This window comes from Ruditapes philippinarum, unplaced genomic scaffold, assembly GCF_026571515.1.
Source record: "Ruditapes philippinarum isolate M1 unplaced genomic scaffold, ASM2657151v2 ctg414_1_1_1_1, whole genome shotgun sequence".
Lineage (NCBI taxonomy): Eukaryota > Metazoa > Mollusca > Bivalvia > Venerida > Veneridae > Ruditapes > Ruditapes philippinarum.
This window is the reverse complement of record NW_026853241.1, coordinates 187,948-214,174: the sequence shown is the minus strand read 5'-3', so window position 1 is coordinate 214,174 and position 26,227 is coordinate 187,948. Positions and strand designations below refer to the sequence as shown.

General features: G+C 30.8%; 8 non-coding genes across 8 annotated transcripts; 5 read left to right on the top strand and 3 right to left on the bottom strand.

Annotated features, from left to right (window-relative positions):
* Window positions 1–4,001: 4,001 nt before the first annotated feature.
* Window positions 4,002–4,087, bottom strand: Trnay-gua (transfer RNA tyrosine (anticodon GUA)). Its single transcript is given in 2 exon segments — window positions 4,002–4,037; window positions 4,051–4,087. It is a non-coding gene; the product is annotated as a tRNA-Tyr (tRNA).
* Window positions 4,088–8,713: 4,626 nt separating this feature from the next.
* On the bottom strand, window positions 8,714–8,799 carry Trnay-gua (transfer RNA tyrosine (anticodon GUA)). The gene is given in 2 exon segments: window positions 8,714–8,749; window positions 8,763–8,799. It is a non-coding gene; the product is annotated as a tRNA-Tyr (tRNA).
* Window positions 8,800–11,619: 2,820 nt separating this feature from the next.
* Window positions 11,620–11,705, top strand: Trnay-gua (transfer RNA tyrosine (anticodon GUA)). Its single transcript is given in 2 exon segments — window positions 11,620–11,656; window positions 11,670–11,705. It is a non-coding gene; the product is annotated as a tRNA-Tyr (tRNA).
* A 5,912-nt stretch (window positions 11,706–17,617) lies between these two features.
* Trnay-gua (transfer RNA tyrosine (anticodon GUA)) lies at window positions 17,618–17,703 on the top strand. Its single transcript is given in 2 exon segments — window positions 17,618–17,654; window positions 17,668–17,703. It is a non-coding gene; the product is annotated as a tRNA-Tyr (tRNA).
* Window positions 17,704–18,301: 598 nt separating this feature from the next.
* On the bottom strand, window positions 18,302–18,387 carry Trnay-gua (transfer RNA tyrosine (anticodon GUA)). The gene is given in 2 exon segments: window positions 18,302–18,337; window positions 18,351–18,387. It is a non-coding gene; the product is annotated as a tRNA-Tyr (tRNA).
* A 2,915-nt stretch (window positions 18,388–21,302) lies between these two features.
* Trnay-gua (transfer RNA tyrosine (anticodon GUA)) lies at window positions 21,303–21,388 on the top strand. The gene is given in 2 exon segments: window positions 21,303–21,339; window positions 21,353–21,388. It is a non-coding gene; the product is annotated as a tRNA-Tyr (tRNA).
* A 2,007-nt stretch (window positions 21,389–23,395) lies between these two features.
* Window positions 23,396–23,481, top strand: Trnay-gua (transfer RNA tyrosine (anticodon GUA)). The gene is given in 2 exon segments: window positions 23,396–23,432; window positions 23,446–23,481. It is a non-coding gene; the product is annotated as a tRNA-Tyr (tRNA).
* Window positions 23,482–25,797: 2,316 nt separating this feature from the next.
* Trnay-gua (transfer RNA tyrosine (anticodon GUA)) lies at window positions 25,798–25,883 on the top strand. The gene is given in 2 exon segments: window positions 25,798–25,834; window positions 25,848–25,883. It is a non-coding gene; the product is annotated as a tRNA-Tyr (tRNA).
* Window positions 25,884–26,227: the final 344 nt, after the last annotated feature.

Genomic DNA, 26,227 nt, shown 5'->3' with positions numbered 1-26,227 from the left:
CTGATTGCGTTATTTCGCGCATAACCTGAAAAAAAAGAATTAAGGAAATGACATATAAGAATTGGCACATTGACTAATGTGATATAGATTATTTTCCTATTACTTTCTTCTAAGTAGTGATAACATACAGCACTTTCTTTTGAGATTTTTAACCAGTTTAACAAGAAACAAAATATTGTAAAATATCGTACTTCATATTCATATATACTAAATGTACATGATGTATATAAAAAATGAGAAACATAAGAAGTATAGCACACACATCAAAATGAAGTCCCGCGAACCAGTGACCTAAGGATAACAGAATAACCACTACCTCTACCAACTGAGCTATCACGGGATTGACAGAGAAACGGAATTACTATTAGTAGATAAATATAATAATATAATTGGGAAATATCACGTTTACAAATGATCAAATTGACATTTAAGATACAATTTGAACAGTGATTTTTCTTTTGTTGCAATTATCGGATTATGTTACTTAAACATAAATGTGAAAAAAAAAATAAACAAGTAACATTATGTTTGATAAATTCTTTTTATTATATACCTATAAATTTTTTCCCGAAAATTCCGGAATTCCTAAAGCGCGAATACGCTTCAACGGATAAAAAAATCCATATTATGTAAGTGACAAATACAGTTCCATATATGGAAGTACCGGAATATTTTTGACGTTGGTACGAGGGTTGTCCAAAAAATTCGTGCACTGCAGTTATTGTCGTGAGAGTTATTGATAGAAAAACATATATTATATATCATTTGAAGGGGAAATCTGTCCAAAATAAGAAAACAAAAGAAAAACAACGTGTAACTATCATGTCGTGAAAACGAATCGTCATACAGTAACCTTGGTAACGATATACCGGCGCACGAAAAAAAAATGTGGTTAGTTCATTATTTTGATGCATCACGGCATTCTTTAAACACTACATATAAACATTAAAATTAAGGGAAAGTGTGTATTTGTATTCCTAACGTCACTAGTAAATATGACGTTATTTGCTCTAGTGTAACGCTCGTAAATAAACATTTGTGTGTGGTCGTCAATACTGTAATTACGTGAAAAAATCAGTCGCCTAACGTCTGGAAATACGGACGATCATTAAATTTTGTGCAAGTATTGGTAAAACACCAACAGATACCTACAAAGAACTTAAAAGGGCAAGCAGGACCAGTTCAGTGTCTCGAAGGCTGGCTTTTAAATGGCACAAACGCTTTGTAGATGAGAGAGAGTGTCGGTAGACGATGACAACCGGCCAGGCAGACGGCCGTCTGTAATGCCGGCGCATGTGACGAGGGTTTTGCAATATATTCGTGCACTGTTGGCATATGTTACATGTACGTTGCATAAAAATAAAAACTACAAAATACTTTGCATCAATCATTCCTCTATTGACAGAAAAACAAAATTTTATTATAAGATAAAAAGCAAATGCCACTTTACAAGCAACAAACAATTAATACAATAACAGTAATGAACTAACCAATTTTTTGTCGTGCGCCGGTATAACGTTACTAAGGTAACTTAATGACCATTCTTTTACACGACACGCCGGTTACTCAGCTTTTGCTTTTGTTTTCGTATTTTAGAAAGGTTTCCCCTTCAAGTGATATATAATTCATTTGTTTTTATTAATAACTCTCATGACAATAACTGCAGTGCATGAATTTTTTGGACAACTCTCGTATTCCCATCTTAGCTGTGTATTACGTAACATTTGGAAACGGGAACCAAAACTACTGAAAATCACATATTCGTCCATCATTCACGATTTTATTTCGTAAATTACTAATAGAAGTTATTTTTTGTCTGGAAACGTAAAGGTATATGATACAAAATGTAAAACGCTGATCGTAGCAAAATACAAAGCCTAAGAAAGCTACTACAACATAATATTCCGTATGTATGTAAAAATGTTCATATGTACTAGGTCGGCAAGATGATATGATTTTCTTTGAACAGTTGTGATTTATCTAGCTAGTTGTCATGTACCATCTTACATGCAGTTGTAGTATGGCCAGATTACAACCAAAATTAAATGAAAAAATTTGACTGCTACATAAAGATATATGATGTCACTATTCGATTACAGAAAGTAAATACAGGAGCGGTATTGTACACTGAAGGCATATAATTTTATTTAAATTTAGATTGATTCTAATTTGACAAAATGTCGACAATATCGACGCAGTGGAGATAATTTCAATTTCAATTGGAATCTATGATGTTGACGCAATTAAACAAAACTTTTGACAGTACAGAGTTGTTACCTTTTTCATCGGGATTGGAATTCTTTTATTGTTGTCGATAATTTAATGCATAATATAATGGTGGCGGCGCTAGGGAGTGTGGGAGGTGCTGTCCTAAATTCGAGTCTACAATTTTCAATTATTTGTTTTCTGGGTTCCATTTTACAATAAATGCAAATTTACTATCAAGCTTAGTGCCGTCTGTTATTGTGCAAAATAAACTGAAATATATTAGCAATACTATTTCCGTTTGTCAAAGATCTAAAAGCAAAGCATTTTAATTCTGAAAATTATCAATGTTGGGCTCTTCAAATTATTTTTGACATGCACATATTTGAAGAAATTAAATCTCTGAAAGGTGATATAAACAGTTATTGACAGTTATAATTTGTTCAACTACTTTTAATGTTATATTTTTAATGAATTTATTGCCATCGGCAATAATTTTATATTAAAATAATATGCATATTTTTTTGAGATTTTTCGAGGTCTAGGCCATTAGTCTTTGTGCAAAATGTCAGATCATTCGATCACTCTGTTTTTCCTGAATAACAATTTTTAAAGACCAGAGTTAATAACATTTGAAATGCGTTGCACACTTTTAACTCAAACTTGACTAACAATCGCACAAAATATATGTTTAGTTAATTATGAGCATATCTTGTCGATTTTTTCTGTTTTTAGTAAATCACTTTATTTATGCAAGAATTTTTATGTGTGTTGGCTTTTAAACCTTGCGCAATGGAGTTACTATAATATCCCTCTATAAATTGAGACCAAGTTGGCCTTAAAATATATCCGTTGTTATTCACAAGTTCTTCCTTTCTGGTTTAATCTTTAAAACCTATGGACATAAAAACTTAACTAAGCATTGTCCATTCTCTAATTCCAATAGAATAAAGTGTATACTTAAGACCCAAACAAATACGTCTATTGTTTTCATTTTCCAAATATCTAGTTCTATAAATTCTTTGGAGAATAAAACTATCCATTGTTATACCTTATTCTGTTTTGTGACATATTCATATTTGAAGGTATAACAATTATCTAATTATCTGATAAATTTATACAAGGAAACGTGTAGAGGGAAAACCTATCTTTCTTCTATATTGTTTGGATAATTAAGATATATGAATTCTTAATAAGTCTGCAAGTTTGATATAAATGACAGTTATGATTTGTTCGGCTAGTTTTGATGAAACCATTTTGAGGGAATTTATTATCAGGTCTAAGATATGATCACAAACATTAAGCGAAATTCTCTGACAGAAAACGTCTTACATTCTCTGTTTATATAAAATTTGATAATACGGAGATGTTGACTGCAACGGAATTTGGTAAAATAATGATGCATTAGGGAAAGAAGTCCATTTTATGGTCTATTTGTTATGTTCATACTAGAATTGCACTAGATTTTTATTTGTCAAATTGAATATCTTTACAGACAATGTAATTGATATAAAGTATGCTATTGATATACAATTAGATGTACTGCTGGTTTACTTATATTTTTGCATAAAATTGCCTTTTAACTAATTTAGCTTTTCTCGGATAACTTGAAAAAAAAGAATGAAGGAAATGGAACTTACGAATTGACACATTGACTAATGTTACGTTGTTCTAAATAGTGATAGCGTGCAGTACTTTCTTTTGAGATTTTCAACCAGCTTAAAACAGGAAACAAAATAGCGTAAAATATCGTACTTCATATTCATATATACAAAATATAACATCTAAAAAGAAAGTCTCGCGAACCGGATTCGAACCAGTGACCTAAGGATGACAGAATAAACACTACAGTCCTCCGCTCTACCAACTGAGCTATCACGGGATTGACATGCATCAGAAAATACTATTTGTAGCAGATAATATAAAATTATATCATCGGGAAATATCATGTTAACTTATGATTAAATTAACATTTAAAATATAATTTGAACAGTCATTTTCCTTTTTGTTGCTATTATCCGATTATGATATTTCAATTTAAGTATTTGAAAAATCGAAAAGCAAGTAACCAAATGGGCAAATGGTATTTATATATACAAATTCATACTAAGTCTAAGCAGATACAGACACTATACTATATTGGACTCTAAAGACATATAATTTTATTGAAATTTAGATTGATTTTAATTTTACAAAATGTGGACAATGCCCGATGCAGTGGTGATATTGTCAATCTATGATGTTGATACAATTAAACAAAGCTTACCACTGTAGAGATTTTTTATATTTTTGATCGGATTGCAGTCCTTTTGTTGTTGTTGATAATTTAATGCTATATATAATGATGGTGGTGCTAACGAGTGTGAGAGGTGTTGCCCTAAATTGGAATCTACGATTTTCAACTATTTATTTTTTCATTCTAAGATAAATGCAAATTTACTATCAAGCTTGGTACGGTCTCTTGTAGTACAAATAAAACCTGCATATATAAGCATAATATACTGTTTCCGTTTATTAAAGATCTCTGTCCTCTCTAAAATCAAATCCTTTTATCAATGTTGGACGCTTCAAATTATTTTTGACATGTACATATTTGAAGAAATTAAATATCTGCAAGATGTTAAAAATGACAGTTATAATTTGTTCAACTACTACTTGTAATGTTATATTTTTAATGATATTTTGCCATCGGCAATTTCATATTAAAATAATATACATATAATATTGTTTTCGAGATTTTTGGAGGTCAAAACCATCAGTCTTTGTGCAAAAATTCAGATCATTCGATCACTCTGTTTTTCCTGAAGTGCAGAGTTAAATACATTTGAAATGCGTTGCACACTTGCACTCAAATCGGGCTAAAAATCGCACAAAATATATGTTTAGTTAATTATGAGAATATCTTGTATAATTTTCTATTTTTAGTAAATCACTTTATTTATGCAAGAATTAGAACTTTTATGTTTTTAGGCTTTAAAACCTTGCACAATGGAGTTACTATAATATCCCTCTATAAATTGAAACCAAGTTGCATTGAAATATATCCTTTGTTATTTACAAGTTCTTCCTTTCTGATTTAATCTTTAAAACATATAGACATAAAAACTCAACTAAGCATTGTCCATTTTCTAATTCCGATAGAATAAAATGTATACTTAAGACCCACACAAATACATCTATTGTTTTCATTTTCCAAATATCTAGTTCTATAAATTCTTTGGAGAATAAAATTATCCATTAATGAGACCTTATTTTGTGACATGTTCATATTTGAAGGTATAACAATTATCTAATTATCTGATACATTTATACAAGGGAAGGCAGATCTGTCTTCTTTATTGCTTGGATAATTAAGATATATGAATTCTTAATAAGTCTGCAAGATGATATAAATGACAGTTACGATTTGTTCGGCTAGTTTTGATGAAACCATTTTGAGGGAATTTATTATCAGGTCTGAGATATGATCACAAACATTAAGCGAAATTCTCTAACAGAAAACGTCTTACATTCTCTGTTTATATAAAATTTGATTATAAGGAGATGTTGACTGTCACGGAATTTGGTAAAATAATGATGCATTAGGGAAAGAAGTCCACTTTATGGCCTATTTCATATGTTCATACTAGAATTGCACTAGATCTTTTATGTGATTAAACTAATATAGGACAAAGTTTAACTACATGATTGTTTGCAGGATAAAAGGTGATGTCTGAGAGTTCTAGCTGTTATTTTTTTTGTCAAATTTAATATCTTTACAGACAATGTAATTGATATAAAGTATACAATTGATATACAATTAGATATTAGGTATACTACTGGTAAAGTGATATTTTTGTACAAAATTGCCTTTTTACTAACTTAGCTTTTTTCGGATAACTTGAAAAAAGAATGAAGGAAATGGTACTTACAAATTGCTATGATGACTAATGTGATATATATTCTTTTCCTTTTACTTTAAAACATACTGTACAGTTTGAAAAAGGAAACAAAATAGTGTAAAATATCGTACTTCATATTCATGTATACTAAATGTATATAAAGTATATAAAATATTTAGAAAAAAAATAGAAGTATAACACACATCAAAAAGAAAGTCCCGCGAACCGGATTCGAACCAGCTATGAGCTATCACGGGATTGCCACAGAAGCAAAATTACTATTAGTAGATAGTATATAATTATATAATTGGGAAATATCACGTTTACAAATGATCAAATTGACATTTAAGATACAATTTGAACAGACATTTTCCTTCTGTTGCAATTATCAGATTATGTTATTTAAACATAAATAATGTTTGAAAAATAAAAAAATAATAATAAAAAAACAAGAAACATTATGTTTGATAAATTCTTTTTATTATATACCTATAATTTTTTCCCCGAAAATTCACGGAATTCTTAAAGCGCGAATACACTTCAACGGATAAAAAAATCTGTATTATGTGTGTGACAAATACTGTTCCATGTATGGAAGTACCGGACTATTTTTTACGTTGATTCCCATCTTAGCTGTGTATTACGTAACATTTGGAAACGGCAACCAAAACTATTGAAAATCACGTATTCGTCCATCATTAATGTTTTAATTCGTAAATTAATAATAGAAGTTATTTTTTGTCTGAAAACGTACAGGTATATGATACAAATGTAAAACGCTGCTCGTAGCAAAATACAAAGTACAACATAATATTCCGTATGTATGTAAAGAAATTCATATATTAGATCGGCAAGGTGATAGGATTTTCTTTGAACAGCAATGATTTATCTAGCTAGTTATCATGTTCCACCTTACAGCGATAGTATCGCTAGATTACAACCACAATTTAATGAAATTTATTCGACTGCTACTTAAAGATATATGATTTCACTATTCGATTACAGAAACTAGATTCGGGATCTGTATTAAAAACTTAAAGCATATATTTTTATTCAAATTTATATTGATATTATTTTGACAAAATGCCGACGATGGTCAACACAGTAATGATAACATAATGCTTAATATAATGGTGACGGTGTTTAGGGGCTTGAGGGGTGTTGCCATAAGTTGTAGTCTGCGATTTTCAACTATTTGTTTTTGTTTTGTGGTTTAACTTTGTAATAAATGTACATTTACAATTGAGTCAAATACATTGTAATTGTACAAATAATATCAGCGTGTATATTGTTTTTATTTTTCAAAGATATCCGTCAGTTCTAAAAGCAAAGCCTTTTAATTCTGGAAAAAAAAAACACTATTAAAAACTTTATTGCATGTTCATTTGAATGTATTAAATCTCTACAAGATGATATAAATGACAGTTATAATTTGTTCAACTACTTATAATGTTACCATTTTTGAAATATTTCATTATCAGGACTGTGATATGATCGAAAACTTTATGCGAATTGCTAACAGAAAACGTCAAGCAATGACAATATGAATTTGATTATAAGAGATGTTGATTGTCACGAAATTCGGTAAAATAATGATACATTAAGAAAAGAAGTCCACTTTACGGCTTTTTTTATACTTAGATATCACTAGATCTTTTATGTGACTAAACTAATATACGAAAATATTTAACTATATGAATGGTTGCAGAATAGCAGCAGAGTTCTAGCTTTTATTTTATTTGTAAAATTTTATATCGTAAAAGACATTGCACCAGATATAAAAATGCTGTTTACTTTTACAGTTTTATTGTTTTTATTACATTTTCTTTCATTTTTTGCGTCTTTTCAGTAACAAAGGAGGAATTGAGACTTACGAATTGGCACGTTGACCAATTTTGTTGTAGATCTCTTTTCTTTAATTTATTTATTTCATTTTTCTTTTTTTTCTTTTTTTTTCTTTAGTTCTTGTTTGAAAAAGTGATAACATACTGTGATTTCTATTAAGATCCTCAACCAATTTAAAATAGAAAGCAAAATAGCCGGACGTTGCTTTTGCAATGGTGTTTTTTCTCCAATACCTTCAATTACCCAATTGTGTTCTTATATAGAAAAAGAAAATCACACACTCACATTTACTGGGATATGTCCAGTTGCTTTATTACTAAATGCGATATAACATATACCCCAGCACCGCCTTATCAAGAATTAGAAATACCTAGATAAACATTAATGAAAATGAAGTACTAACATTATGGTATGACACAACAACGAAATATAACAAGTAAAATGCATGGACAAAAGATGCAAATCGTTGTACACATTGATGTAGGGACATAATCTGCTAATCTGCGACCGACAAAAGTCAAGAATAAATATTAAAACATCTGAAATATATTGATATAACAAAACTTTTACGATATACTGGTGACAAATTTGTTTCTGATTTTCAGGTGTTAAAGGTCTCCTACATATTTTTAGATATAATAAATTTATTCTGAAAAAGTTTTCGATGTTGAAGAATTTTTCTTATAACAAGACATATTTTAGGCATTAGTGATACAGAATACTGTTACTATTACTATTGTTTGCTAAAATATTTTGTATTGAACTCAGTTACAAAAAGAAAGTCCCGCGAACCGGATTTGAACCAGTGACCTAAGGATAACAGAATAACCACTACAGACCTCCGCTCTACCAACTGAGCTATCACGGGATTGTTAATTACACGAAATTACTAAACGAAATTACTATTTGTAGTGTATACAATGAAATTATATCGGTGGTAAATATCAAGTTTACTTATCATCAAATTGACATTTACGGTACAAATACATTATAGCATTTATCATTGTTCTATTTCTTAGTATTATAAGTAAGCATATTTTTATATAAACATTTAAAGAATCAATTACGTCTTCACTTACTGCGACTTGCCACTTCTAATGGTAAATTCCCCTGTACCTCCTTTTCAAGTTTAATACCTAGATTTACATAAAATGAACAATTTATGTATGCACAACGAAATAAAAAATAAATCGATGAAAGTGTCTTTAAAATTAGTAAGACAAATCTGCAGTCTACAAAGCAAGATAATATTAATTTGAAAATAATCCAAAATCGAATATTGGAAAAAGGACTTTGTTAATTTTTTAAATATAATGTTACAAAAAGTGAATGTAAGAAGTTTTAAACAAAAATCCATAGAATAAATACTTTTTGTTTCAAGTTTGAGACCAGTTACAAAAAAGTCCCATTTGAACAGTGCCAAAACAAAATAACGAAAGTTTTACCAAGAACACGTTTTAATTAACAAATTAATTTTGGCAATTATAGCAATGTATCTTATAAGCATAATGTCTTACTTTGAAGAAAGTTTTATCTACCTTAGTTAACCTTAATTAACAAAATTTATATATATATATCGAACTAAATTTCGAACTATCAAAGTTATGCAAGAATGATATAAATGACAGTTATGGTTTGTTCAACATTTTGTCAGGAAACATTTTGAGGGAATTTATTATCAGGTCTGAGATATGATCACAAAAATTAAGCGAAATTCTCTGACAGAAAACGTCTTACATTCTCTATTTATGTAAAATTTGATTATACGGAGATGTTGACTGTCACGGAATTTGGTAAAATAATGATACATTAAGGGAAAAAGTCCACTTTATGTCCTATTTTGGTATGTTCATGCTAGAATTGCACTTGACTAAACTAATATAGGACAAAGTTTCGCTACATAATTGTTTGCAGAATAACATGTGATGTCTGAGATTCCTTATTTTATTTCGTTTGTGAAATGTAATATTATCAGAGACAATGTAAATACAATAGATATACATGTAAAGTAGGTTGTTGAAACAGATAAATATGGAGTAGGCTTATGATATGAATATCATTGCACCATGTGTTCAATATGATCAACTGATATCATTCTATAACATCTGTAATATTCATTTGTACATTTGTATAAAAACATAAACATGTGTACGATTTATTCTTATTTAGCGTGACTGTTAGATTCCGGCACATTTAGTCTCAAGCCGGTGCTAAGGGGCGTGAGAAATGTTGCACTTTTACATTATCTTTAATGAACAGACTCAATAAAAACGAGTCTACAACATTTCCAATGCGTGGATGGAATCTCCCATTTTTTTCAGAATTTTATAGGCCCATCGGTCCGGGTGTTGAAAAATTTATAATTATCTAAATAAATGTGTCCAATGTTTCTCATTTTTCAAAAATCAAACCTAACTTTATTAATTTATTATTATAATGTGAGTTTTTTTTTGCAATGTATGACTGTATCTATTGTATTATCACACTGTTTTACCTCTTTCCTAAATACATAGAGGATATTCAAGTTTTTTCTATAAATACATGATTTATTTTCATCGAGTGGTATGAAAATAAATATTTCATGAGTGGCGGTAGCCACGAGTGAAATATGGTAATTTTCATGCCACAAGATGAAAATAAATCATGTATTTATTGAAAAAACTTGAATTTTCTGTTTATTATATACACTTTTCTCTTTTTTTGCGATAAAATTTGAAAGACTTTCTGGCAGAATGTACTGGAAGAATTTAAAAGAAAGTAGTCCGGCAAGACACCAGTGAAAATACGGAAAATATGTTTCACTGCAGTGAAAAATAAATTTTTACAGTGAAAATACGGAAAATGAAAATACGCATTTTATTTCATCAATATTTCTCAATATTTCATTTATAAGTATATAATAAATAAGTATATTTTTGCTTATTTTGATTTGTTATTGGTATTTTTGTGTGATTTTTTAGTCTGAACAAATTATAACTGTCATTCATTTTGCCGACTTTGTGTTAACTACCCAATCCATATTTAAGACAAGTGTTCACATTCTCTCCTGTATTTATAATTATATCAGTAAATATAGGGAGTGTCGTGAAAATATGCTTATAATAAAATAACAATCAAATAAAAGAAGTATTGATTGAATTTATTGACAAATATGACTCAAATCTTATTATTATATATCATGAAACTATCTCATAGTTTATAGTTTTACGCATGATTGAACCTCGAGGTTATAAAGAAATTTAATTCAAGTTTGAGAAACCCAAATGTATGTTAAAATTGATTATTGTTTTTTGTTTGATTGAAAGTTAATGTATTGTAAAAAATACGGAAACATAAAAATCAAATCGATATATCCACTGTGACGAAAGGCATAAAAATACTGTTTATTGCTTTAATGAATTAACTGGTTAAATGACATAAAGAATCTTTAAAGCTAAAGAATAAAAAATGGATCTTATATAAACAGGAGCAAATAATGAAAACAGAAATCAATAGTATGCGAATCTGAAGATTTTTTCCCTTACAACAGTTTATATTTAAACTAAAAGCATGATAATCTAATTATAGTAACAAAAGGAAAATGACTTATCTCGTTGTATTTAAATGTCAATTTGATCTTAAGTTTCACTTCGGTAAACAAATGTAATTTTATACTATCTTCTACAAATAGTCAATAGTCGTTGTCAATCCCGTGATAGCTCAGTTGGTAGAGCGGAGGACTGTAGTGGTAATTCTGTCATCCTTAGGTCACTGGTTCGAATCCGGTTCGCGGGACTTTCTTTTTGTAACACTGTTTTTAAACATATTTCATTTTGAAGAGCATTTCCCGCAAATATAAATGACTTTATAGATGTATTTATAAGCCAATGATGAAAAAGAAACAATTAATGACACGAGAGTTGAAATTTTTTCTAAACTTTAACTTATTTTATTTTCAACCCTTTTGTTATTATATGTCTTAGTGTTTCTTTTTACATTGAAATAAAAAAATGCGTAAAAGTCAATTGAAACGAAACAAAATATAGAAAAAAAAATGGGTCAAAGACAGAAAAGGCCGGGTTGCATTTGTACACCAAATATCATGAGGCTGTGATGTTACGAAAAAAATTTTCCATTGACCCATTAATGTCGAAAATTTAATTCAGTAGGGTATACAGGAAATGGATGAGCTACACACCTAAAATCGAATCCCACAGTATGGGACCATGTGTCAATGCTGTATGCCAAATATCAAGAGGCTGTGATTAGTAGTTTCTGAGAAAAATGTTACGAAAATTTCCTACCATTGACCATTAATGTCGAAAAATCTAACTAATTTAACTAAGAAATAAACAGGAAGTGGATGAGCGACAGACCTGAAATCAAATCCCACAGTATGGGACCATGTGTTGATGCTGTATGCCAAATATCAAGAGGCTGTGATAAGTAGTTGCTGAGAAAACTGTTACGAAAATTTCCTACCATTGACCATTAATGACGAAAAATCTAACTAATTTAACTAAGTGGATAAACAGGAAGTGGATGAGCGACAGACCTGAAATCAAATCCCACGGTATGGGACCATGTGTCAATGCTGTATGCTAAATATCAAGAGGCTGTGATAAGTAGTTGCTGAGAAAACTGTTACGAAAATTTCCTACCATTGACCATTAATGTCGAAAAATCTAACTAATTTAACTAAGTGGATAAACAGGAAGTGGACGAGCAACAGACCTGAAATCAAATCCCACGATATGGGACCATGTGTCAATGCTGTATGCTAAATATCAAGAGGCTGTGATAAGTAGTTGCTGAGAAAACTGTTACGAAAATTTCCTACCATTGACCATTAATGTCGAAAAATCTAACTAATTTAACTAAGTGGATAAACAGGAAGTGGATGAGCGACAGACCTGAAATCGAATCCCACATTATGGGACCATGTGTTGATGCTGTATACCAAATATCAAAAGGCTGTGACACGTAGTTGCTGAGAAAACTGTTACGAAAATTTCCTACCATTGACCATTAATGTCGAAAAATCTAACTAATTCAACTAAGTGGATTAACAGGAAGTGGATGAGCGACAGACCTGAAATCGAATCCCACGGTATGGGACCATGTGTCAATGCTGTATGCTAAATATCAAGAGGCTGTGATAAGTAGTTGCTGAGAAAACTGTTACGAAAATTTCCTACCATTGACCATTAATGTCGAAAAATCAAACTAATTTAACTAAGTGGATAAACAGGAAGTGGACGAGCAACAGACCTGAAATCAAATCCCACGGTATGGGACCATGTGTCAATGCTGTATGCTAAATATCAAGAGGCTGTGATAAGTAGTTGCTGAGAAAACTGTTACGAAAATTTCCTACCATTGACCATTAATGTTGAAAAATCTAACTAATTTAACTAAGTGGATAAACAGGAAGTGGATGAGCGACAGACCTGAAATCAAATCCCACAGTATGGGACCATGTGTTGATGCTGTATACCAAATATCAAAAGGCTGTGATACGTAGTTGCTGAGAAAACTGTTACGAAAATTTCCTACCATTGACCATTAATGTCGAAAAATCTAACTAATTCAACTTATTGGATTAACAGGAAGTGGATGAGCGACAGACCTGAAATCGAATCCCACAGTATGGGACCATGTGTCAATGCTGTATGCCAAATATCAAGAGGCTGTGATAAGTAGTTGCTGAGAAAACTGTTACGAAAATTTCCTACCATTGACCATTAATGTCGAAAAATCTAACTAATTTAACTAAGTGGATAAACAGGAAGTGGATGAGCGACAGACCTGAAATCAAATCCCACAGTATGGGACCATGTGTTGATGCTGTATACCAAATATCAAAAGGCTGTGATACGTAGTTGCTGAGAAAACTGTTACGAAAATTTCCTACTATTGACCATTAATGCTGAAAATTTAAGTAGGTCAGCAAACAGGAAGTAGATGAGCGACAGACCTGAAATCGAATACCACAGTATGGGACCATGAATTGATGCTGTATACCAAATATCAAAAGGCTGTGGTAAGTAGTTGCTGAGAAAACGGTTACGAAAGTTTTTCCCCGCCCGCCGCCCAACATTCACCATGCTATAACCGGGGTTTGCACCAGTGCAACCCGGCCAAAAATTAAACTTGTTGATATTACATGTAGTTCTTTATTTGTAAAATCCGTACTTCGTTGTAGTTCATTAGTCGAACTTCAACTGGTTAAATGACATGAATAAAACTTGTATCGGTAAATAGTTCAACTTCTTGTTTCTATTATTCAAGATATGAATATCTATTTAATAATAGCAACAAATAGGAAAACGATTAATCTTATTCTATTCTAAATATCAATTTGAATTTACCACCGATATAATTTCATTATATATGCTACGAATAGTTATTTTATTGGCGTTGTCCATCCGTGGGCCTTAGCTCAAATGGTAGAGCGGAGGACTGTAGTGGTAATACTGTAATCCTTAGGTCACTGGTTCGAATCCGGTTCGCGGGACTTTATTTTTATTAAGTGAGATAAAAGTATTTATGTAAAGTAATATAAACATGTTTATAAAGAATACGGCAACGCATTTTTACCGAAGAAATACTGTAATGCGTATGATTAATAACTTTCTTTGTTAATATAAACAAATGACATTTTAAAAAGCAATAAAAATGCTAAAAAAGTAACAAAATAGCGTATCAATATGTAGTATCTTCTCATGCACTAATTTGAGCCGCGTCACGACAAAACCAACATAATGCGTTTGCGACCAGCATGGATCCAGACCAGCCTGCGCATCCGCGCAGTCTGATCAGGATCCATGCTGTTCGCTTATAGACCATATAACAAGTAAAGAAACTGATAGCGAACAGCATGGATCCTTATCAGACTGCGCGGATGCGAAGGCTGGTCTATCCATGCTGGTCGCAAACGCATTATGTTGGTTTTGTTGTGACGCGGCTCATTTGATGATAGTCAAGGGCTCTATTAAACAGATCACCAAAACGTGAAAGAGCCACTGTTTAGATGGAATGTAAAGGTATCCATTTTACAAGAAAATGAAACAAAATATAGTAATATCATACTGATCATACTTATTATTAATATCATTATTATTATTGTTGTTATTATCATATTTAGTTTATGAGTAACTGATACAATTATACATACGGAAGAATATATGGTCTTAATATGGATTGGGTAAGACAAAGTCGACAAAATAAGTGACAGTTATTATTCGTCCAGACTTAAACATTCACAAAAATTACCAATAGCAATTAACAATATGCAAAAATATGCTTATGTATTTAGACAGGAAGTAAAACAGTGTGACAATACAATAAATGAAGTCATACATAGCAAAACAACAACAACAAAAACAAAAAGACGTCACATTGATTGAGAATATTTTCATATTTCTAAAATTTTCCAAAAATTAGGTCTGATTTTTGAAAAATGATAAACAATAGATACATTAATTTTATTAAAATAATTATAAATTATTCAACACCCGGACCGGATGGGCCTATAAAAATCTGAAAAATGGTAGATTCCATCCACGCAATGGAAATATTGCAGACTCGTTTAAATTGGGTCTGTTCATGAGAGATAATGTAAAAGTGCAAAATTTCTCATGCTCCCTAGCACCGCCTTAAACGGTGTTCAATGTTCGAAACTTAATGTCCCTGAATCCAAAAGTCACACTAAATAAGAATTAATTGTACACATGTTTATGTTTTTATGCAAATGTACAAATGAATAAAACAGATGAAACGAAATGATATCAGTTGATCATATTGAATACGTGCTGCAATGATATTCATATCATAGGTCTATACTACATGTATATTTATCTGTTTCAACAACCTACTTTACATGTATATCTATTGACTTTACATTGTCTCTGATAATATTATATTTGACTAACGAAATAAAATAAGAAATCTCAGACATCACATGTTATTCTGCAAACAATTATGTAGCGAAACTTTGTCCTATATTAGTTTAGTCAAGTGCAATTCTAGTATGAACATACCAAAATAGGACATAAAATGGACTTCTTTCCTTAATGTATCATTATTTTACCAAATTCCGTGACAGTCAACATCTCCGTATAATCAAATTTTATATAAACAGAGAATGTAAGACGTTTTCTGTCAGAGAATTTCGCTTAATGTTTGTGATTATATCTCAGACCTGATAATAAATTCCCTCAAAATGGTTTCATCAAGACAAGCCGAACAAATCATAACTGTCATTTATATCAAACTTGCAGACTTATTAAGAATTCATATATCTTAATTATCCAAACAATATAGAAGACAGGTCGGCCTTCCCTCTAAACGTTTCCTCGTACAAATGTATATCAGATAATTAGATAGTTGTTATACCTTCAAATATGAACATGTCATAAAACAGAATAAGGTCTCAAAAATGTTAAAAAATTTATAGAACTGTCATAGATATTTGGAAAATGAAAACAATTAACGTAGTTGTATGGGTCTTATGTGTAATTGTTCAATGCTTAGACCATGAAAGAAAGTATTTGTTTAAAACAAACGGTATATTTCAAAGTATACTTACTGTCCATTTTCACAAACATCACTGTTCAATATGCAAAATCCTAAAAACATAAAAGTTCTAATTCGTGCATAAATAAAGTAATTCACTAAAACAGAAAAAACATACAAGAGATAACAATGAAAATGCTCATATCTCAGACCTAATAATAAATTCCCTCAAAATGATTTCATCAAGACCAGCCGAACAAATCGTAACTTTATTTATAACATTCTTGCATAGTTTTGATTGTTCGAAATTAAGTTCGATATATATAAATTTTGTTAACTAAGGTTAAATAAGGTAGATAACACTTTCTCCAAAGTAACAAATTATGATTATAAGATAATTTGCTATAATAAAATCATTGTAACATGTATAAACTGTTCGTCATAAAGTTTTGTATATTTATGCCTCGTGGGCTTTTAAGCCTAATGGTTCTGAATGAAACAAAACTTTTTTGAAACTTTTACATTCACTTTTGAACATGTTATGAAATCATTCAAAGTCTCCAACATCGATATATTTTTTTCCGAATTAATATACTTTGCTTTTAGAACTGCAATATACATTGGGACAAAAATGAAATAATTATACACAGTCTGTATTGGTGTTATTTGTACAATAAACTATAAAGTGTTAAGCTTCATAGTTCATGTGGAATTATTTCAAAGTTGAAACTAGAAAAGAAGTTTCGGGGAATCTTATTTAGTCCAGTCGCGTAGGATTAACTTAATGTTATAGTTGAATAAAAACCTCGTAAGTGAGAAAAAACAACTTGTCGAATTAATAAGTGCAACATGTCTAACACCCCTAGCACCGTCATAATATTTGGCATTATCATAAATAGATGTAGATCATAAATAATTTGACAAACCATAACCATCTTACCAACCTAGTATTTATTTGTATATCTTAATCACCAAGTTCTTATTTAACACAAGTTCTATGTAAAAGTATTGAAATAATTTTCTTATAAATAATTTGTCTTGTTTTTAGATACTGCAAACGTTTATATTAAAAATATGATAATATTAACACAAAGGAAAATGAGAAATCTAATTGTACCGTTAATGTCAATTTGATTATTAGTAAACGTGATATTTACCAGCTATATAATTCTATATATTATACTAACAATCCCGTGATAGCTCAGTTGGTAGAGCGGAGGACTGTAGTGGTTATTCTGTCATCCTTAGGTCACTGGTTCGAATCCGGTTCGCGGGACTTTCTTTTTGTAACTGCGTTCAATAAAGATTTTTTAGCAACCAAGTGATTAGATATGATTTGTTATAAGATAAATTCTTCAATATCGACAAACTTTTTTTCAGAATATATTTATTCTATCTAAAAATATGTTGGAGACCTTTAACAGCTGAATTGTCATCAGTATATCGTAAAAGTTTTGTTTTATCAACATGTTTCAGAAGTTTAAAGATTTATTCGGTGACTTTTGTCTGTCTCTTTTTAAAAATAATTTAGAAACTGTTCATTGTAAACAACTTAGTTTTTGTGCACAGTTTGGCAGTGTCTTTCCCTACATCATGGTGTTTCTAATACAAATCATTTGCGTATTTTGTCCGTGCATTTACTTGTTATATTTCGATGTTGTGTCATAATATAACGTTTGTACTTTGTTTCCATTGATGTTTATATACATGTATGTAGTTCTGATTTTGTTAAAGGCGGCGCTAGGGTATAGGTTTAATTGCATTTACTAATAAAATAACTGAGTGTATCATTTTGTATATCTGTAATGACAGTTTTATTTCAGAACTCTGTGTGCATGCATTGGAAAAAAAACAACAACATTCTAAAAGGAAAGTCCCGCGAACCGGATTCGAACCAGTGACCTAAGGATGACAGAACAACCACTACAGTCCTCCGCTCTACCAACTGAGCTATCACGGGATTGACAATAACATATGTTATTTTTTGTTACATATTTATACTATATCGAAGGCAAAATGAAACGTTACCTAATTAACCACTCTTCCATTTACATAATGAATAAATTAATCGGTTTTGTACGTGATTGTCATATTTTTGAGAAAGGGAAAGACAAATCATGTAATAAATTACAAGTACATGTAGTGTACATTTGATGCTCGAGTTATTTGCCTTTCCAAATCATCTCGTCAATCTTAGCAGTACTTTATAATTTCATCTTTAAAAATGTCAAATTAGATTTCTTTTTGTTTAAATTCTTTAACAGGCTTGCACCAAACAATTTTTCTTTTGGTTTCTCAAATTTCCCTAAACTATTAATACTATTGTGTTTGATATAACTGAATATAACCATAGATGTGTTCGACATTGAAACAGACACAAATCAGTACGTTAAGAAACCTTTTAAAGACCGATGGGGGACATTTCAACTTCATGAATACCCAACCTTAAATGTATTCATGAATTCACGGTTTTAACTTCATGAATTCATGAAGTTGAAATCGTGAATTCATGAAGTTAAAACCGTGAATTTTCCCGAATTCACGATTTCAACTTCACGAATTCACGGTTTCAATTTCACGAATTCACGATTTCAACTTCATGAATTCAACTTCACGAATATATGTTTTGACGTTCACGAAGTTGAAATCGTGAAGTTCATATTCTCATACTTTTTCATAACGACACTACCCGCCACATACCTGTAAATATACCGGAAGTCAAGGTGAAAACAAATACCCTACGGCCGAATAATACCTTCCATATAGTGAGAATGACAGTTTTGGAATTCAGTTATATTTCATGTACCTATGTTAGAATAATATAATGATATAAAACTTACTCTGCTTAGCTCTTGTTCCCTTTCCTGTTTTTGTCCGATGTCCTTCTGGGTTTCTTGTCGGTAGTCCTGAATTGCTGTATTTCGTTGGGGGCTTGCTGCGGTCAATAAATGTCGACTTTCCTTGTTGATCTTCGCTAGTTTAATAATATTCTACTGCAACTATATAATTCATCTAAAATATAATTACAACAAACTACAAAACAAATGATCATAGAAGTATAGTGCAAATGTGTTGGACTACAAGTTATATTACAACATTACTCTAGTTTCCTGAGAATAGTTACTAATGACTGACTTAAAATGGAAGTGGAAGTGCCAGACATAACAAACGTAAAAAACATATAAATTTGAGAAAACAAATATCTTCGGTCACATGTTTTTAGTATCGTAAATCTTATAACAATTCATTTGTATAATAGTTTCATATAATACATCTGCAAAGATTTGTTTTTTTTTTGTTCGTTTTTTTAATCCAGTCAGGTCAAAGATCGCTGGTAGATCTTTATTTAGAACTTGATATATTCTGAAGAACTTGCTGATGTTGAAGAAGTTTTGAATATAATATGACAAGTCAATTCATTTTATACGGAAGACATTAAGAAAATGAAATATTGCCTTATATGTGGTTTGCGTAGTAAATGATAAATCTACAAGATGGTGTAGATTGACAAAATTATAATTTGTTCAGCCAGTTTTGATGTAGCAATTTCCACTTAGTTCGTCAGATGTAATCAAAAGAGGAACGCGAACTGTCCAACTGTTAAATGATTGGACACTTTGCATGCGGTATGTTTTAAAATTGAAGGGCCATAACCTCTTTTGATAAAACGTTAATTAGTTTTAGTAAAAAGACAGAAGAAAAAATACAATGACCCAAGATCTTACGAAGTTTGTAAATCAAATACTTATAAAACACTGGGTCGCAGAAATGTTTTTAAATCACTATTGAATTTTAAATTAAATGGAAATTACGATTATAAAATTTTGTAAATGATTTCCGTAATTTATGAAAGCGGTAGCCTTGTTTGTAATGAAAATGTTCCGCTCGTTAAAATCGTTAACGTTTCTACAAGCTCTAGCGAATCTTGCTAACAGAAATACATATACCCAGTAAGATGCTGCATGGCCATCTAAATGTGGAAAATTTACTTTACCAAAATCAAAGTCATCTCTCTTAGCATAGATTTTCGTGTGAATAGTATTGTTGTTGACAGTAATATGAAGATCCAAAAATGATGTACTAAAATTTCAAGAATTCGTTTCATTCAGTTGAAGTTCATTTGGATAGATATTAGACACTATTTGATCAAAATAAGAATTAACTAAATTAAACAAAATAACATCAAGGTATCGGGAAGTGTTATTAAATGCCACTATAAAATCTTGTGGTTTATCTTCAGAAAGAGACTCAACATAAAGTCATAGCAGTACAAAACAAACCGGTGACAAGGGGTGGACGGTAGTTTGCACTTTCCAGAACCTTCTATGAACAGATTCAAACATGCCGTGTCTGCATTATTTTCAATTTTGCCGTTTTGGACGTTCTTTAGGAATTCTATTTCATTCGGTTTGATTGAGGCAAACTACGTCCATGCCCTCTAGCACCGACTGAGTCCTTTGAGAAATGAAATTTAAAAAAAATGAATTAATAGACATATTTCCATATTTCTGTTTTATATAACAGTTTAATCTTATTTCTTAATGGCTAAGATATGTGTTGTATCGCATATCTTTTGTCTATTTAATGACCAATACATTAAACAAATATACAAGAGCTTGTCAATAATATAATGAAATTTACCTGTTTCAAAATGATTTGTGAGCCCTTTTAAAGCAAGTTGAAGTATATGATACACTTTGTCTTTCATTTCATTGTAGGTTTAAACAAAGACTACCGTAAAAATCTAAAAATAGTAACACAGAGTAAAATGATGTGTTTTATTGATAATAAAATTGTCATTTTGATGAATCGGTTAATGGGATATTTTCCCATGATATGAATCTACTAAAAATAATGAATGTATTCATAGGCGATCCCGTGATAGCTCAGTTGGTAGAGCGGAGGACTGTAGTGGTAACTCTGTCATCCTTAGGTCACTGGTTCGAATCCGGTTCGCGGGACTTTCGTTTTTGTCTTTAATTCATGTGAACTGGCAAGTCTTTTAGTTGGGAATCATACGCCGCTTTAGAAACAGTCTGTTTTAAGCAAACATTACAATGATATAATTTTTCAATATCGGCTTTAGGAACAAATGGTTTGGAAATTATAAAAATATACTGCAAGTACTCACAATTCAGAACAATCGACGTCCCTACTCTATACAGTGACCTACTCTTTACAATGAGTATAAATGTTAAATAAAGATGCATGTGTTACTGACAAAACAGCCAATATTATCATTTGTAAAAATGAAATGATAAAATATTGTAAGACATGTAAGCTTGTTATTGTTTCTGAAATATTCTATTTTTAGAATCATTATTCATTTATTAAATAATTACTTATTGACACTTTTAGCATTTAAGTGATATATACACAATATTCCTATTCAAAAAAGGACAGTAAAGTTATTGTATTGTTTTCAGCATTCTAATAATTAACTTTGTAAACTGAATGTTACCTTTCTTCGATTATTATGTTAGATTGTTGACATTTTAGGAAGCAGGATTATTTTTTAATTCCTGGATTAACATGTCGGTAACTCCACATTTTTATAGTATCCATTATGTTTAGATGTTATAATCAGTAACTGTTTGCGAAACATGCTCTAATCAATTTATTTTTGTCAAAATAATAATTCCTAAAACTTTCCCAAAATGTTCATGGAGGCTGCCATCTTTGTTTTAGGTACATGCGTACCGATATCTGTAGTTCGTTTTGAAATAAAGCATATTTGACTTTATTGTGTAACATGTATTTTGTATTATGTGGTTACAATGTTTGCTTCTCAAATTGTTCAAGAGATTTACTATAATAGTTTATTTTTGTAAAACAAGAGCGCACTTTTTGTTCGGTCATTCGCATAGTAAAGTTAGATTGTGGAATCACCCTTATTCTCTTTAAATTGTAATAATCCTGCCAAATTACCAAAAGTATTTAATTGAAATGCATTTAATAGTATAAGTGTTATTTCTCAACATAATGATTACTTATAACTTTAAATGGTTACTTTGTATTTTGTAATTATGATCTGTTGAGCTGTTTACTCATTTTATGATGGGAATTCCTAACCGATTCTGATTGGCTTAGATAAATCCTAGGTGCAATCTGATTGGTCAGGAATCCTTTCCCAAATTCCTAAACGGCTCAAAGGTTATAAATAGAGCAACAGTCCTCATTTTGGAACAACAACGCCAACTAAAGTTGCTCAGGCGCGATACTTTAAAATTGAGCAGAAAGCATCAAAACTGAATTTTAAGTTTCTATTAAGAAAAGATCCTAAATCACATTGGTATATGTATTAAACTTTTAATAAACAACTTTCTTTGAATGAGAGCTGACGTACTTCATGTTATAACTTTTAATCCTAAATTACATGAATATTAAACCAAAGAATCCAAACTTGATAAAAGCGTTGTCAACTTATATTTCAGGAAATCCTCAAATCACTCAACATATCGCTGTATGAAATGATGCTGAAACCTACTTCTGTATATTGATGATAAGATATATTAAATGTTAGTATATATATATGCAGTTTATGTATACAGAACTGATGTATACAGTATTAAACCAAAGAATTGAAACTTGATGAAAGCGTTGTATTACTTTCTGAAATCTTAAAGAATAGACTTTACTTACAGGTTTTGTATATTATTGATGCTAAGTTAGCATTATATGTTTATACAGTAGAAATTGTGGCGTATTTTTGAAACAGCTATCCTGACACTGTGGCAAAAGTACGTTACAATACGATGAACAAAATTTCTGACAGTAGCAAATAAGCTGCGCACCAAAATCACTTGTTAATTTCTAGTACATTTTGTCTTCCTTTTCAAATATGTGTATTTATATAAAGTATTTAAGTATCTATTCATTGTACCAAGAAAGAAAATGTTATAATTAATTCCTAATATAAATGTCAGTCTGTATATAAAGTATATATAGCTACCGTACAGAATGTCAATCCCGTGATAGCTCAGTTGGTAGAGCGGAGGACTGTAGTGGTTATACCGTCATCCTTAGGTCACTGGTTCGAATCCGGTTCGCGGGATTTTCTTTTTGTAATTGTCTTTAATTCATGTGAGCTGGCACATTCATTACTTCGGAACCATATCCCGCTTTTTAAGGAACTGCACTTATGTGTTACATTATAGGCTTAATGTCAACCGTGAAACACTGGACACGTTTCCATATTCAAAATTTTATCATGTTGAATGCTGTTTAAGCTGGTGTTAGGGATGTGGACGGCAGCTTGCACCATCTGTACCATCTATGAACTATCTTTGCCATTAATGTTTACAAACGAATGACTTTAAATGTAGCAATCAATGTTTGTGAAAAAAAATTCACCTTATGTCAATTGTATATTATGGCTAAAAGCATTGTAATGCTTAATTGCTAAACAAATGTTGTTGTTGTTGTTGTTAAAAAACAACAACTTCACAAAGTCTGCATGCAGTGAAACATAAGCATCACAACTAAATCTTTAGAATACCAAAACTATTATCAAAGATTCATTAAAGTCCTGCAAAGGCATTAAAACCATTACACCATTTTTTTCTTAATTATACTGTAATATTCTGCGTTTGCTTTGTAACAGAAATGTATATAATAATAAGTATCTGATGAAAACTATACAAATGACATTTCATGACCTCCAAGACGACAACTACTGTATCTACCACGTGACAAAGTCATGATTACACTTCAAGAATATTTTCTTTTTAAGAAACACAAAAAAAAACTATCTTATTATTAAGATTAAAAGAGTATTTTTTGCTTTCAGTTCAGTTTGAATGTAAATGTATTTCCTCTAGAAAGTTCAAACACGAGCAGTAGAAATACGCCAGAAAAAATAACGGCATTGGTTCCTTATACCGTGACAGTTATCATCTCTTTGCAATCAATTTATGTATAACAAGATTTTGCAAGACTTTTTCTTTCAAAAGTTTTCGCTTAATGTTGTCGATCATATCACAGAACTGGTAATAAATCCATTCCAAATGGTACATCAAATCTAGCTGAACAAATCATAACTGTCATTTATGTCAGCGTTCGGACTTATTACGAGTTCATATATCTTAATAGCCCAAACATACTTAAGACAGATTGTTTCTTGGTAAATTCATCTCCATATCAGATGATAAGATATGTATCTGTAATGTATGCACGAAGAATGCTAAATTCTTCGTCATTGACAAATTATTTAGAATTGAAAAGTTTCATTGCTAGGACTGGCAAAGGTGTTTCATTCTGCTTAAGCGTAATTCTTAGCTTGTATTTGTCACTGCCATCCACCAGCAGACTCAATCAAATTGAACCTGCAGCATTGTCATATTTAATGTGTTAGGCTACCTTTAGGTTACTATTTTAATTACAATAGCGTTAAATCTCCAATGTTGTCTTTTTGGGCGTTCTTTAGGGATTCCGGTTTTCTCTACGTTCCAGTTCACAGATCAGAGATGTTATGTGTCCGATTCTTCAGAGATAGGCAGTATTTCAGCACTGCACTCTTGTTGTAATCTGATACTTTTATTTCAGTCAAATACATTTTTACTTCTTTGTTGGGTAGGTTGTTAGATTGTTTTGCTTGCCTTTAAATTTGTCTTTTATCATCTGTCTGTAATAAGAAGGTTTCCCTTTCCAAATGCCATTTTCTTTAATTTTAATTGTTTTCTCATTTGGGGAAAAAACAAACATTATTTCACTTTAAATGTCACAGTGAAGGTTTTATCAACACATCTGTGGATATTTCAAAATTTTAAGAATGCCAGAAAATCTGAACGCCAAAATTAGAGATTGTCGCAGGCAGGGCGTAGACGGTACCTTGCATTTATCACTACCGTTCATGAACAGGCTAAATCAAATTGAGCCTGCAACTTTATGAAATTTGCTGTGTTGGGGTTTCTTTCGGGATACTGTTTTTCTCTATTTTTTTCTTTTATTGACTGAGCCTGTTCATTGACTTGACCGTAAAGAAGCTCACTTCCCCTAGTACAAGCTTTAAATACAATTCAACAAAACATTGTCTGGTGTATATTTGTTTAAACATGAAAACTATAAGAAAATAAAATTTAAAAAATCAAAAACAAAAAATCAAACGTACAAAATCAACTTGTTATTGTCAACTACTTACAAAATAAATGTATAAAGGAATCAACATAATATGATCAAATTTATTAATATAAGCATTTATTGTACAAATAACATCATTTGTAGTATAACTGGTAATCATATAATTGTAACAAGAGTGAAAATAATTAATTTATTCATAACGAGTATGTTAATGACAGTTTGATGAATTGTCAACGATACATTTTCTTCTGATACAAATATAGAAAAAACAAAAATAGAATACTTCGTCTGCCCCGTGATAGCTCAGTTGGTAGAGCGGAGGACTGTAGTGGTAATTCTGTCATCCTTAGGTCACTGGTTCGAATCCTGTTCGCGGGACTCTTATTTTATTGTTTCGTTCTACATTAAAATATAAGTGTGCATTTAAAGCGTTATAAACGCTCAAAAATTAGGTTTTATTAAGTTATCGTCTCTTTTTTTAGTAAATGTGTTCAATACAAGTAATTAAGTAATATGTTCTGAAAAAGACAATTGCAGGCTCAGACTAATCGAGTCTATACATTAGTTTCACTGGTAAAACAATATAACCACCCTGCTCTCTAACACCGGTTTTTACCCTTGCATGTCAAGTATATGTTCCATATTATATGTTTTCTGATTACGTCTATAAAGATCTCTGGAAAATCTTTTATGTAGAACTGTTAAGTGCTGAGAAACTTCTC